We start from the raw sequence: 14,811 nt of genomic DNA, 5'->3' as shown, positions 1-14,811 counted from the left end.
ACAACAGAGGAGGTAAAGGCAGCAAAATACAGGCTTCCCAGCATCAACCAGTTTCTTTCCATTTGGGCTCCTCTGGGTTCTCTGGAGCCTGCACTCAACAGCTGGAGCTCATTATCGTGTTCCTTACCAGCTAGCTGCTCAAAGGCCTTGTTCTCTTAGACTGCAGAGAGTCAGCACTTCGGCAGCAAAAGAAGCCAAGCTCAGCCCAGCACCACTATGCCCTGTCCAAGGAAGCTTTGAAAACAAATTTTCAAATCATTAAGGAAATAAAAATGAAAAACAAATCCCAAGAGACTAGAAAATCCGCCTACTAGCTAGGTTCTTTAACTCAGACTGCACGTTAATGGGACATTAAAATGACACCAAAAGGAAAAAAGCACTTCAGCCATCAAACTCTCCGGTTCACACAGGGCAAAGATGAACCGCGAGGCTGTGGAACGTTTGCGCAGTTCGACATCTTTGCAAGAGGATGATCCGCCTCTCAGAGGTACCATAAGCATTTTGTGATCCTGAGGTTGCTATGGTGGCCGCTTTTGTGTTGAATAACAAAGTGCTACGTAAACCTGGGCAAATCTGCATAAATTATGTTTGTCCACAGCCCTCTAGCTCACTTACCCTCATGGGTAGTTGAAGAAACATGCTTGGACGCAGGGCAGGGGCTCATGGTCAGCATTCTGGCAGCAAGGGCACTTCCCAGGTAGCTTCATCCTGGGCGCTTTTTCTTCCCTCCAGCTAGAGAGCTACTGACTGCCAGCACACCTTTTCTGGAAATTATTTTGCAAGTCTTTCAGGACAAAGGCTATAATGAGGAGCACTTGGTATTTTTCAGATAATTAAAAGCACAACCAAGGAAGGAAGGAGCATGTTTCCATTTTGATGCACGGAAATATAATATTTTACTTTGACTTACATTTGGTCCATACTTGTGACAAAATGTTTTCATATAAAATAAAAGCCCTGAAACTTACCACTATGTTGTTTCTTTGTCTTTTATCTCTTGCCTCTCTGAGCCACAAACATTCCGTGCAATCCAGAATTGTGTTATCAGAGCCCAGCTTCCTCTGGTCCAAGCAGAACATATTGCAGCACTCTGAAAATAATGCAGTACTGTTAGCGTCAAACACTTCCTCACTTTCAACCACCCCTCCTTCTTTTTAGTGCCATTACTTTTCTTAAAGAAGTTGCAGTAGAACAGTGCCTGTAGCTGCTAGTTTTCAGCCTTGGCAAAAGGGCTTTGAAGGGTGCTTCAAACATATCCCATATACCCCCAGCTCCTTGCTTTATCTCAGTGAATGACCAGGATCTGACAGCTACATTCCAGTTTCTACAGACAACACTGTGTTATTCTGTAATTTTTATCCTGGTAGCCAAGATAACACCTAAGCCATGCATACCCTTTCCTCCCTTCTGGAAATGCAGCCAACCAATAATGCACACAAAGGCAATCCCCAGCTGGGAAGGCCACTCTCATCTCAGAGGTGAGTGCGGTGTGGCGATGAGTCATGAGAGCTTACAAATGGCAAAACCAGGTGTCTGCGTTTCCAAGCAATATTAAAGGAGCTCCCTAACATCAGTGGGACTTGAGTGGGATTGAATGCCAGCTCTGTACCAACTGCAACAGGGAAACATGTGCAGGAGTTTCTGATTTTCCTCTTGCATTCTTTCAGGCCGCCAACTTTTACAGAGGGTAGCCACATGACTGGAGCCTGGGATTTCGCTTGGCCCTGAGCCACCAGCACTAACACATGTCTAAGGACTCACAGCTGCCTCACCAGTGGGTTCCCAACACCAACACTACAGATGTAGGTTTTGTAAGCTGGGTGAAGTCTGCTTCTCAAGCTTCTGTGAGAGAGAAAGAGAAAAGAATGTATGGACCTAAACTCCTACAAGTACCCACTCACAGGCAGAAGAATACACAGTAAGCAAACCAGGTGAAAATCACACTGCTAAGCATTAGGCATAGTCTCTAGGGTAGCAGGTGTTGGTTGGCCCCAATCCCAGCCAACCAAAGTTTTAATCGCACCACCAAAATCTCCAAGCTGGGGATAAAATCATCTCGACTCTGAAACTAACCACTGTCTACCTCAGCCAAGCTTGGGAAAGTACCTGTCCCATTTCTTTGTGTTGAGAATAACAAATGGGTCATGTACCTTATCAGAAATGTCATGGTGGTTCTGCAGGCTGGATGATGAGCATACTTCCTAGTATATAGCACAAAGGAAATCTGAGTTCTAGCATATCACTGACACCCCGGCTAACCATTGATTGGCACATTACTTTTGCTTGCTGTGACCCAGTTTTTCCATCTCTTCCAGGAGAAAATTGCATTAGATGACCTCCAAGGCCACTGCCAGTTCTGCTACTGAGTGTATGCTGCACACAGTGACTTTACAATTAGTATGCCCCATGTGATCATCAGAAACTCCTCCCTTTTTTTTGTATTCCCACCTCAGACCAACTTTGCTATAATAGAAGAAGTGTCTTTGCAATAGGCTGGTGGCAGGATGAAGCAACACATTTGGGCCACATGGCAAGAATGTTTGGCACTAAGTAGTATTTTCTCAATAAAACACTTTGCAGGGCACCTAAGACAGAAATCAACAATATGATACACCAACTTCATGGATATCCTTCACAAGATAGGCAAAAGCCTTCAGGATATAAACTCACCAGATCTCTCTCCCCATCCATTACCCGAAAGACATAGGATCCTTAATTCCAGGTCCTGCCAAGGTTACAACAATCCACCAACCCAGAGTCTACAGTCACTTCACACCCTAAAATCAGCCCAGCTTTGTCCCCAAGGTTCCTGATCTCCTTCATCACAGGTTAGAGGGTGAATCACTGCCACAGTTGCCTTTGCACTATGTGCTAGAAAATGTGCTGCAGGTCTTACAATGTCTCCAACAAGGAACAGAGACCTGATCTCCAGTTCTAGCACATCACTGGTTTTCCGGCTAATGTTTGGCAGGTCACTTTTGTGTTCAACTTTCCCATCTTTACAAGCAGAAATTTGGATTCTATGACCTCCAAAGCTACTTCTAATTTTGGCCCCAAGTAACAGGATTCGCCTTAAGCATGAAGAAAGGTCATAAAACTCTGGCCTGAAAGTCAGGGAGCCTTACTCTGATTCCAGCTTTTACCACTTACTAGCTGTGGTCCCTTTCAATTTGGTCAGGTGGCTAAAGACCATGAATCATGAGGACCCTTGTGAAGCGGCATAAAATAGTGACACCCATATTTACCAGCAAAAACTTTTTGGTTTTATTATATCTGTACTTACTTCTGTATCAGAACAACAATAATAGTATTAGTATCCAAAACATTTCTAAGAAATTATAGATTAATCTTTCTGTATTCTCTTCTGTTCATTTGCTAGTTCCTTCCTCATTTTTTAAAAAAAAATATATAATCTGTCATCTGTACAAAGTCTGTCCTGATCTTTTCCTCCGTTCCTACCAGTGTCCCACTTTATTACCACTCTCTCACTCATTCATTCTACCAGCCGCTATGGACTCCTTTGAGTTTCTAGAACATTCCTAACATATGCCCTCATCAGGGCCTTGTGGTGTTCTGTCTGGAATCATCCTTTTCTTATACTTTACTGCAGGTCAAATGCCACCTTCTTAGTAGAGTTTTCCCTGGCTGTCATGCCAAATATTTCAAAATGACTCTACACTGCCTGTTCCTGCTTTCCCATTTGCTTACTTTATTTTTCTCCTTAGCCTCCATCACAGACATACAAATTATTTTACTCATTTATCAAATTATCACCTCTGTCCCATGCTAGAGTGTAAGTTCCACGAGGCGAGGCATTTTCATCTTTTGGTCTACTCCCCCCACATCCTCCAGCGCCATTTCCCCTATGCCTGCCAATAACAGTGCCTGGTAGAGAAAAACATGAAGGTGTGTAACAGGCACCAAATGTGTAATAAATACTCATGAAAAAATAAAATTGAAAAAATGTATCAGCTTACTCTGCAAACTGGAAAAGGCTACATTTTTCTCAGTAAGCAGCTGACATTTCGGTTCAGCCTGGGAACTCCAGACATCCTCGGGAGGGGAGCTTGGGGGCCCTGGGTGCAAATACTTTCTCTCCATACGGTGACTCTGATTTGGATGGGCTAAGCCATCGGCTGCTTCGCCCGTCACTAATCCACACTTCTGACAGAACCTTCCAGTGATATGTAAGAACGCAGAGTCCTCTACAGATGACAGCAAACACAGAGAATGTTCCCCGAGTGCCAAGATCTGTGCTTGAACACATTATTGGCACTATCAGTGAAGCTCACGAACACCCTATGAGATGAGTATCATTTTATCCCTCTTTTTTCTGGTGACAAAACTGAGCCTGAAGGAGGCTGCATTTCTTACCATGTGCACACAGCTAGAAGTGGCTAAGTAGAGACTCTAAATCCAGGTCTTAAACTCTGAGCCCTACCTTCCTTCTCTCCTGTCTATTGTTTATCTTCTTCTAGCTTCCACCCTCAAGACTGGAAATTTGTGTTTAGGAATTAAAATGTGCAGATGTGACCACAATGATGAGGGTGTATCTCTACTTGCAAATAGCCCATTTCTCTCCATGTGGAGAACTGATAAAGTTGGTGCACATAAAGAAAAGTTGGGGAGGAGAAAATTGCATTTAAAAATCTGTGTTCAAATTCTGACTCAAGGGCTGGTGCTGTGGTGCAGTGCATGCCTAGGATACAAGAGGCCCTGGGTTTAATCCCCAACAGCACACACACACACACACACACACACACACACACACGCATGCATGCAGTCCAAAGTCTGACGTAGTTTGTCTAGCCCTGGTGGTGGTTTGATGCCCAGCACAGAAAAAAAAGTCTGACTCAGTCATTTACTGGAGCAAGTTACATATTCAGAACCAGGTGTTCTGATATTATCAACTTTGCAGCATTGTCTTGAAAACAAAATGCATTAATATTTAAGAATTGGTCAAGCCGAGAGCCAGGCACCTAATAACAGCTTAGTAAATGCTCATTTTTTTCTTGCCCTTTCAACTTCAGATATGAGCATCCTCTCTGTAGTTACTTTCAACCTCCAGGACACTGCCTTGTGAGTGGCAGGGGAAGAGAACTTCTCCACCTCTGAGAACAATCTGCTTTCAGATTCATTGCTTTCCTTGTCACTTTGACGGCCCTTATATTAAAGGCATGGAATTTCACGAAGTGATATGACCTAAAAAAAATCATTCTTCTTAAAAATGAGGAGATCTGAAAATCTATTATAGTACCATAAGGAATGCTTAGCATTTCTCTTCTTTTTAATGACTGACCAATAACCTTTCAGGTCTTAATTATACTGATCCTACATGAAAGGAGAAAATTAAAATTAATACTGTCAGAGATGACTCACATCAATTAAAAATGAAAACATGAAACCAAATAAAGGATCTTTTCTATGAAAGGTATGCTTCCAAATTTTGTAAGTTATTTCATTGTGTTGCCATGGTACCAACATTTTCAACTATTTTCAGTTATCTTGAAATACTCAGTAGGGTCAAGTATATCCAGTGATGGCAAATTGTGTTCCCAGGTTTATTTTAAAGCATCATTCCATAAATGCAATTGAGGGTTTGCAGGCATCTGAAGATTAATCCCAAAATGGAAATATTTAGTAAAATATCTATCTTTAGATAATTCCATAACAATCACACGTGGAATTTATCAAGTGCCTTTGTTCTGAGCAGCTCAAAGGGCTCTGAAAATATTATCTCATTAATCAAATAGCACATTCCTAAGCTGGAGCATTATGACGTGGCTGGCCAGTGGTGTCAGCAGGTCCATCCTGTTACCACAGGACTACCAGCACAGCATGAAATGATAGAGGGGAAAAGCTTCAAAACTACCTCTGTGTGCAAGTCCTAATACAAATAAATTGTGTCTCTCTCAAAGTATTTTCACAGGATTACACTAATACTTTCTATATTCCCAATGCAGATACTAGGAAAGAATGCCATAGATTCCTGAACTAGTAATGCTGAACACAATGGAAATAGCCACAGACGGAAGTGAGGAGGCCCAGTTCTTGTGGTGGCTCTGTCTTCAACTTATTGAGTGTCCTACTGGGTATCTTCTTCTTATCTGCACCCGACCTTCCTCACTTAGACAAAGAAGAGGTTGAATGAACCAACACCTTAAACACTGTTCAAACAATGGAATGCTTTCCACCAAACAACAGAAATCAGTACATCACTTTTTTATCAGTTTTCCATGCATGGATCTGCAAAGTTTCAAGGCCGAAAAAGTTAAGTCTTTACCTCCATGTTCCTTCCAGTGTTTTTTACAACAGACAAGAAGTAAGGAAAAAACTCGAAAAGAAAATGTGAGATATATATATATAATATTTGATGGAATATCATTTAGCCACAATAAACAATGAAATTCTGGCACATGCTATACCATAGATTGATTTAAAGATGCTGTATAAATTGAAGGAAACAAGTCTTAATGAAAGAACTAACATGAAATATGTAGACTAAACAAACTCATAGAGACATAAAGTAGAAAAGTGGTTACCAGGGATTGGGAACATGGGAGTTACTATGGAATAGGGACAAAGTACAGTTTTGCAAGATGAAAAGAACTGTGGAAGTGAATGGTATGAATGGTAGCAATAACTGCACAAAGTGAATGTCCTTAATGCCACTGAGTACATGGAAATGTGATTAAATGGTAAATTTCATGTATGCTTCACCACAATTTTAAAGATGAAATAAATAATTAAAGGTAGCATTGCCAAAGACCAGACTGAAAATAGTAGGACTAATAAAATCTGAGATGCATTTATGTGACTGAAAAAAAACAATATTTTTGTCAAGTAAAAAGTGATTTTCTTAAATCTGATACTGGAAAACTAAGTCAGTGTCTGTGGCTACCAAAGAGAACTATTTTCTCATAATATGCAAGTGGAACAGTGCCACATATCTCTAATCTCAGCTACTCAGGAGGCTAAGGCAGGAGGATTGCAAATTTGAGGCCAGCCAAGGCAACTTAGCAAAAATCTGGTCTTAAAATTAAAAAAAAAAGGTCTGGGGTTCAGGTAGAGCACTTGCCTAGCATGCACAAAGCTTACTATCCTCAGTATGCTACAGAAAGAAGGGGTTGGGGTTCTGTGTCACTGTTGACTTCCATACAGAGAGATAGAAATAGACCTAACATTTCTTTCACACCCAAGTAGCCAGTGTACCAAGGGGAGCCAATGTGAGTCAATATTTGTCCCCAAGTTGTTAGACTGGGAGATAAGAAGAAAGAGTCAGATAAAGACAAGATCCACACTTAAAGTGATAAAGCAACTTCTAGGTATTGTAAGGTAATACCTAATAAATGTCTTTTGGGGACACTTTAGCCAGGAAATAATTTGAGTTGTGCTAGAGGTGTAGCATCTACTCCAGTCCTTCTATCCATCCTGAAGCCAAGAACCAATGTCACCTGAGTGAAGGAGATGAAACCCTTTCCTCCTGACTTCAGCCCATATCCCCTGCCTAGATGTAAGTCACCCTACAGAAGCGGAAGTGAACCTGGTACCCAGAAATGTACACATAGGGTTACCTTGGCCACCATCTCTCAAATGTAAAAGAAGGGACTGAAGCTTCCCCCTTAGTCCTCATCTCATTTCCACATTCAAAATAAAACTTACAGATAATTCCAGATGGAAAAGCAGAAAACTGTAGCAAAATTGCAGGTCTGGTTGGGGCTGGGCAGGAATGAGTAATGGACCATAAAGGAACTGCTGAGAAGGGAAAGCAAAGAACAGAAAAGACAAAAGTGCTTGTGCTGTTCTCAGGATAGGAGAGGGCCTGATTTCCATGGTCTTATGTCCAAGCTTCCGTGTGAGGGGGCTGGCAGAGATAGGGCCTGGAGTACTGTACTTTCAGGAAGGAAAAAGCTTGTGGTTGTCATGGGAACTTTGGTCTAGTACCTTAGCAGCTGTGAGATTTTAAGAAAACCACAACTTCACTGGACCTTGATTTCCTAATGAAACAGTATAATAAAATCTCATCCCTAGATAAAACCTCCCCTTCCGAGTTATTTCTGGACCTTCTCCCAAATTGGAAAAAGAACTTGGAGAAGAAAAGGAAGTACTGTGCCCTATCCCTAGCCTTTTGTAACTGATCGTTGATATCATAACCAAGATTAGCCCATGAATATTTTCCTTCTCAGGTAGGAGTTCTGAATCATTCATTGGATGGACGAAGTTCAGAGAAGCTAAATGCCTCACCCGGGGTCCCACAGCTACTATGCAGTAAAACAAGGATTTGACGTTAAATCCATGTGACTCTAACTTCAGTGTTCTTTCTTCTCCACAAACAAGGTATAGGAAGAAACAATCCTGGAAAAGGAGTTTCTTTACCTTACTAGTCAAGAATTTTAAATTGGCCTGTGGGCCAGGGATATAGCTCAGTGGCGCTGTGCCTGCCTAGCAAATACAAGGTCCTGCGTTCAATCCCCGGTACTGGGAAAAAAATGAAGAAATAAAAATAAAATAAAATTGGCCAGTGGTTTGCCATGTTGAAATATATACACATACATAGCATGGATGCAGCAAATAGACTCTAGAAATTTCCAGGTCAACTGAAAGCCATTTTGCGAAAAAATTAAGTACTACTAAAGCAGTAACAGGGATCAAATAAAACAGGAATAATATCTCCCTATTAGCTTCATTAGCTTACTGAATTATTCAAGTCAGTTCTCATTATTCCTCATCTTTATACCTTCTGTACTTTCATTAAAATAAAAGGACTAAAGGTGTAGGGGAAGTGGGAGTGGTAAGGGAAAGGAAATAAGGGACAAGAAAAATAGGAGAAAAGGAAAAAATTGAAAGTCTTTGTAAAGGGGGGGGGGTGGGGGGGGGAGGGGAGGGCAGGGGTATGGGGAAAAAATGAAAACCAAGACCTGTCATGTAAAGGTACAAGATCCCAGTGATGAACGTAACTGTAATGTATACTTAAAAAGTACCCATAACCTCAATAAGATTTTTTAAAAATATGTCTCAGTGGGGCACAGTGGTGACTGTCTGGAATCCCAGCACTCTGGGAGGCTGAGGCAAGACCATCATAAAGTTGCACAGCCTGAGCAACTGAGCAATTTAGTGAAGTGACATCTTGTCTCAATATTAAATAAAGGGGAGAGGGACTGGGTAGTATAGCTTAGTGCGAAGGCCCTCAGTTCAATCCCCAGTAAAATAAATAAATAAATAGACTCCAAGCTACTTGGGAGTCTGTGGCAGGAGGATCAGAAGTTCGAGGCCAGTCTGGGCAATTTAGTAAGACCTTGTCTCAAAATAAAATATAAAAAGCTCTAGGGGTACAGCTCAGTAGTACGGTGCCCCTGAATTAAATCTCTAGTATCATTAAATAAATAATTTGATTAAATAATTAAATTAACTAATTATTTTAAGAGTTTCCTTTTAGATAGTTACATAACTCAGGACAAGGCCTTAATAATACCTCCAAAGGCACACAAAAAGATCATAGAGAATAGTAGGCAGGTAGTTTTTATCATTGAAAGCTCTGAAAGGTTCAACATCAATGAACCAGAATGTGTTAAGACAATCTGTATAGTACTGCATACAACTGGCTCCTTGATAAGAGATGCATGCAAACGTGGTCTTCTTAAATAAAAAGAACCTGTCTTTATCCAACAAGCTGTTTGAAAATCAGACGAACATTACTGCTTAGTTCTTTTGATATTTCTCTACACTTCAAAATTTGCCATTCCTCTCCCGTGTCATATCAAAGGTTTTATACGAAATCCATGGCAGCTAAAGTAAAGCCTTCCTTATACATCTTTCTATTCTCTGATGATTAGGGCCGTGTTTTTGTTATGGTAAATAAGTATCTCATAGTAGTTCAAAAGGTCCTTTTTAGTAATCTTTTAGTAATCGTTTGCAAAGTCACTGCGGAAAATAATCTCTTCCTAACCCTTCTGTTAGGCCTATGTGATTCTTTTCACCAGGAAGCCTTGGAGCAAGTAGAACAAGATAAGCTTTGTAACAAAATTGGATGAGTTGGACTAACTCTGCCTTACGTAAAGGGGTGGCCTTTTCAAGAAGACACTCTTGTTGGAGGAGAAAGATGTTCTGCACAATTAATGTTTGCAAGAGGGTCACTGAGAGGGTCAAATTTTAACTGGTGGCAATATATCACTCAACATGCAACGGCGAGCTGATGAAAGCATCTGATTGGCCTCAGCCATATGAACCCAAAAGACAGGAATTTCTGAACCTTGCAAGGAGACAAGGAACAGTGGGAGACAGCCTCTAAAGCAGCTGTAAACCTCCGAAAGCTCTAAGCTTCCAACAACTTTGCTCTGCTTCAACTTCGGCTAAAAAAGCAAATACTTTTCAGGCAGATTCTGCAAAGATCTATTGGCCAGAAAAAGGGTCCCTGGGCCCAGTGCAAATGACCCAATATTTTCCTTTTATGCTGCACACGAACCAATCAGATGCAGCCAGAACCTAAGTGTAGCCAGCTCTACTGACAGGGTGTCCACTGTCTCTTCCTAGGAGATCATCTCAGGACAAAATGGGGATGCTGTCTCCCAGTGTTCAAGCTGGAAGGCAACTTCGATTACAAGTTGAACATCCAGCCACCTCCCTTCTCAAGTTTTCCAAGGAGGAAACTGAAGAAGTGACTTCACCGAGTCCACAAAAGCTTCCTCCTACTTCCAGACACTTACTATTTACCCAGTTTTATCCCACTTCCAATGAGAAAATGCACAAGACGTCTGGTTTAATATTCAAACCAACTCTCTCTGCCTACTTCATTGTTTTGTTTCCAGAAGCTGCGTGAAAGCAAAGTCCCTTGCCCCTCTGTCGCCACCCCACCCCCAATCTGGGCTTGCTCCACAGTTCCTGTTTTCTCTATGTGCCCCTCCAGCTTTCTCTGTCCCCTCCCTCCATAGGGTAGCTCCAATTACTTGGCAGCCCACTTAGCATAGCAAAGAGCCGAAGTCCAGAAATGTTGTGTGGAAAAACCAGAGGACCCCCAGTTGATGCTTTGTTCCTCCCAGCTGTGCTTACTTCCCAAGCAGAGCTGCAATCCCTGCGGCCGTGGCTTCCCTGGGTTCAGGTCAGGGCCCCAGGATAGTCTTATTACATAATTTTGCATTGTACCTCAGTCCAAAAAAAAAAAAAAGCCCGCATGAAGGAGAAAGCCTCCACTTCTTGTTCCATTTCCTTCATTGGAAAACCACTGGGTATCATCCCCGCCCTGTGAACTGGGCCTTGCCCAGAACAACAATAGGCTTCTGAGGACAAGGTGATTAGGCCGGCAGTGCAGTGTTTGATTAGCGCCAGCCAGCTCTTTGTAGAGGCACAATATCAGGCCATACAGTAACAAGATCACGTCTTTTGATTTGGGTTCGCTCCCTCTGTTGATACAATCCATTATCCTGTTTGCCTTTCTTACTACAGCAAGGCATTGCACCAAGGGCTTCAAGGATTTTTTTCTATAATAACCTCGAAATCCCTTAGCACCTGCCTTCTGCCAAAGAACCTCCCTCATCACATCGGTGCTTTTCTTTGTCCTTTCAATGCCACTTTGAATAGTTAGGTAATGCTCTCCTCCCATCCCAAGGAAAAGCAAAACTAGAGTGACAAGAGGGCTTCATATTTAATAAGAAACAAAATTAGGCAGAGCAACTGAGTCCTTGTTTGTGTAACCCCTTTCCTTGCTACCCTGGTCTTGTTTAAAGTGCCTAGCTTTGCAGTCATTTACACCAATTTACTGAAAAAAGGAAAACAAGTTCCAGAGCTTGGGGCAGTAGCAAAAAGATTTATTCACCGATTTGCTTCAAAAAGGAAAAATCTTGTATTGATTTAAAACATACACACAGACACACACACACACACACACACACACACACACAGTATGAAGCTGCTTATCTCAGGCCTCTATATTATCCAATTTCCAAAGCAGAAAAATACATCCACCCCAAGTGTGTCCACACTCCCCAAACCTCCATTATAAGTCACAGAAAATGAATGGAATATCTTGGATTTTAGAGACCCCCGCTGCAGCTTTGAAAGTGTGTTCACATTTGAAACCATTTCACATCCAACTTTCACAGAAAAGTCCATGTCAGAAAATGTTCATGCACTCACTGATGGGCATTTGCAATAGCACTAGCTCACTGATAAGACAGCAGAGACTCTCAGGAATCGGGATTTGTGGATAAATAATGTATTGTGTTTTTGTGTGGACTGGCAACCCCCCTTAAGCCCACAACCCCCCTTAAGCAGTATCTCTTCACATGCAGTATCTCCTCCTGCACCCTCCACGCCTTCCTTGGCATCTTGTTTATGTTTGTGCAAGATACTCCTGCTTCATTATGATTCCTCCCAATTTAAAACTGTAAATAGAAGGCAAATTAATAATTTAGGGTGTAAAAAGACCTGGGCCCTTTCCTCCTCCCTTCATTCCTAGGTCAGCAGGCTTTTTTATGAATTAGTGCTCCAGTGGCCTGAATAGAAGAGAATGAATGTTTGCCTAAATCCTCTAAGTATGAAAGCTCTTCACACCATTTGGTCTTGAACTGATCCAATAGCGAGGTGTAACCACCAGTGACAATAAAGCGCCATCTGGCAAAGTGAACTCTGGGCAAACAATGACAAGCAGAAGTGAAAAGAATTGCAATGATTTCCACAAACATGTGAAATACTATAAACTCTGGGACTTAGCAGCTTCTTCCCCAGGCAAGTAAACAAATGCAACCCTGAAGCGGGTGGGGGTCCAGCTCCGAGAGCAGGCTGGGCTCCATTTGCATTTAGCTCAGAAAAAAAAATGTATGCAGATTGGCGAACAAAAAAAATATATAAGCACTCCTCGCCAGACGTCACTTTTCCTCAGCTCTTTACTGTCAGGGTGATGTACTGGAAGTCTTTATTTCTTTCAGCTCGGGCCTCTCGGTGCCTCATTCTCCTTCCAGCCTGTTCTCATGCCTTTCTCATCACCTGCTGAGGCCTTGATCACGGACAGAGCAGACGAGCAGCGGGGGGACAATTAGAGAGGAGTTCAGACTTTGATCATTTGACCATATGTGAATACAACAGCTGACCACATGTTTTAAAAGACAACTAACTTAAATGTATTAAAAAAATCACAAAGCAAGCATAGATACTGAAATTTACATTTTAATTAGCTGGCACAATGCTGCATTCAACTTTCTCAAAATATTTAATATGGAAAAATACATCTTGCTCCTTCAAAATAGGAAGAGAAAGCACTTTTCTGCGTTTTCGCCCCACCCCCATCTACGCCCCCGCAAATGTGTTGCTGCCTTTGAGAACAGCGTTTCACCATTGCCGATGGTGAAGAATTCTGTTCCCCCAGATTTGAAAAGGCACATTCAGAGCTGCCAAAAGTTGAGCACGATTACCAAAGGTAGATTGAGTTTAAAAGCAGCACAATGTTTTATTGTAAAAAAGTAGCTTTATAGAGAATATATCCGCTCAGCGTGAGGAATGTGTATATATAACTAGGTTTGGCAAAGTGAGAGCAGTATATTCAAGGGCTTCGCCTCACTTCCCTAACTCTTTAAAATGACCATGACACAATTCTAAAATGTCTTCACAGTGTGTGAAAATGAAACGAGCTTTGTTGGCAACAAAACTATTGAATACTTGGTTAGCTAGAAAACAGTCTCATCGCAGCCACACACAGCACACAAATGAAGGCTTCTGCGTAATGAATTCTACCAAAAACACTGCCCCTTCTCTGGCCCTCCTCATTATCAAAGCTGAACGGATCTCCGTGAGGCTAGGTGAAATGTGGACCCTGGATGATCCAGTTTAGGGCCCTTTCTTGTGTTTTTTGTACACCATCCATTTATCATTCATTGCTTCTGAGGACACGCAGCTCTCCTTATCTCTTCCACCTACTAGATAATTAACATATTCACAAAATGGTTATTTACTCTCCAATAGGAGGATAATAGAAAAATAACACTAATTGTTTTGACAGCAGTTTACTTAAGAGTTATCTGGGAGAACAAATGTTTCTTTTGTAGTGCGAGGAAGACAAGCACTTATCTAAGTATTAAGCTTATTTTTGTTCTTATGGTAGACAGCCCAAAGTAATCTTGGCTGGGGACAAAAAAAGTCTAGAAGAAGTAATTTAAATGAAATTTCATCTGACATTCCCCAAAATATTTTGATAGTCCATTTGTTTTTCTTTCAGTAAGAAGGAGATTAGCAATATGATTTCCATTTTAATGGCTATATATGCTACCGTATTGATTCATTATCCCAGCATCACTGCATTTTTAAAATGTCAATTGTCTTTTAATTAAAAAGATCTCACCTGTCTCACTTTACTTTGGTACCATCCTAAATATAATTGATTTCTATCCATATTCAGATGAGCTTCAAGCATGAGAATTCTTTAGGGCAAAGCAAATTCTTGCTTTAAAATTGTTAAAATAAACTAAGTTTCCTTAAAAGATAGGTTTCCTTCTTAAGCATGAGTATTTACTGGGGTTTGTGTGTCACCTTAAATGTCATCACCCTCTCTGGGCCTGTTTTCTCCTCTATAACACAAGATAATTAAACCAGTTCATCTCTAAGGGCCTTTCGTGTTCCCTCAGACTCTGCAAATGCCCTCCTAAAACAAAGCCTGCAAGGGACTTTTCATAGCTCTTATTTCCTTCCTTAAAGAACTTATTTCTGCAGCATGGAGAGAAAGGTTAATTTCCTCCCGCTCTCTTCTCTCTCTCTCTCTTTCTTTCTCTCTCTCACCCCCTTTCCCTCCCTTCTCTCCTTCCCACCCCCCCACCCCCCCTCCCTTTC

This window comes from Fukomys damarensis, unplaced genomic scaffold (genome assembly GCF_012274545.1).
Source record: "Fukomys damarensis isolate Sample0158 unplaced genomic scaffold, DMR_v1.0_HiC HiC_scaffold_39, whole genome shotgun sequence".
Lineage (NCBI taxonomy): Eukaryota > Metazoa > Chordata > Mammalia > Rodentia > Bathyergidae > Fukomys > Fukomys damarensis.
Note: the sequence above shows the minus strand (reverse complement) of the source record.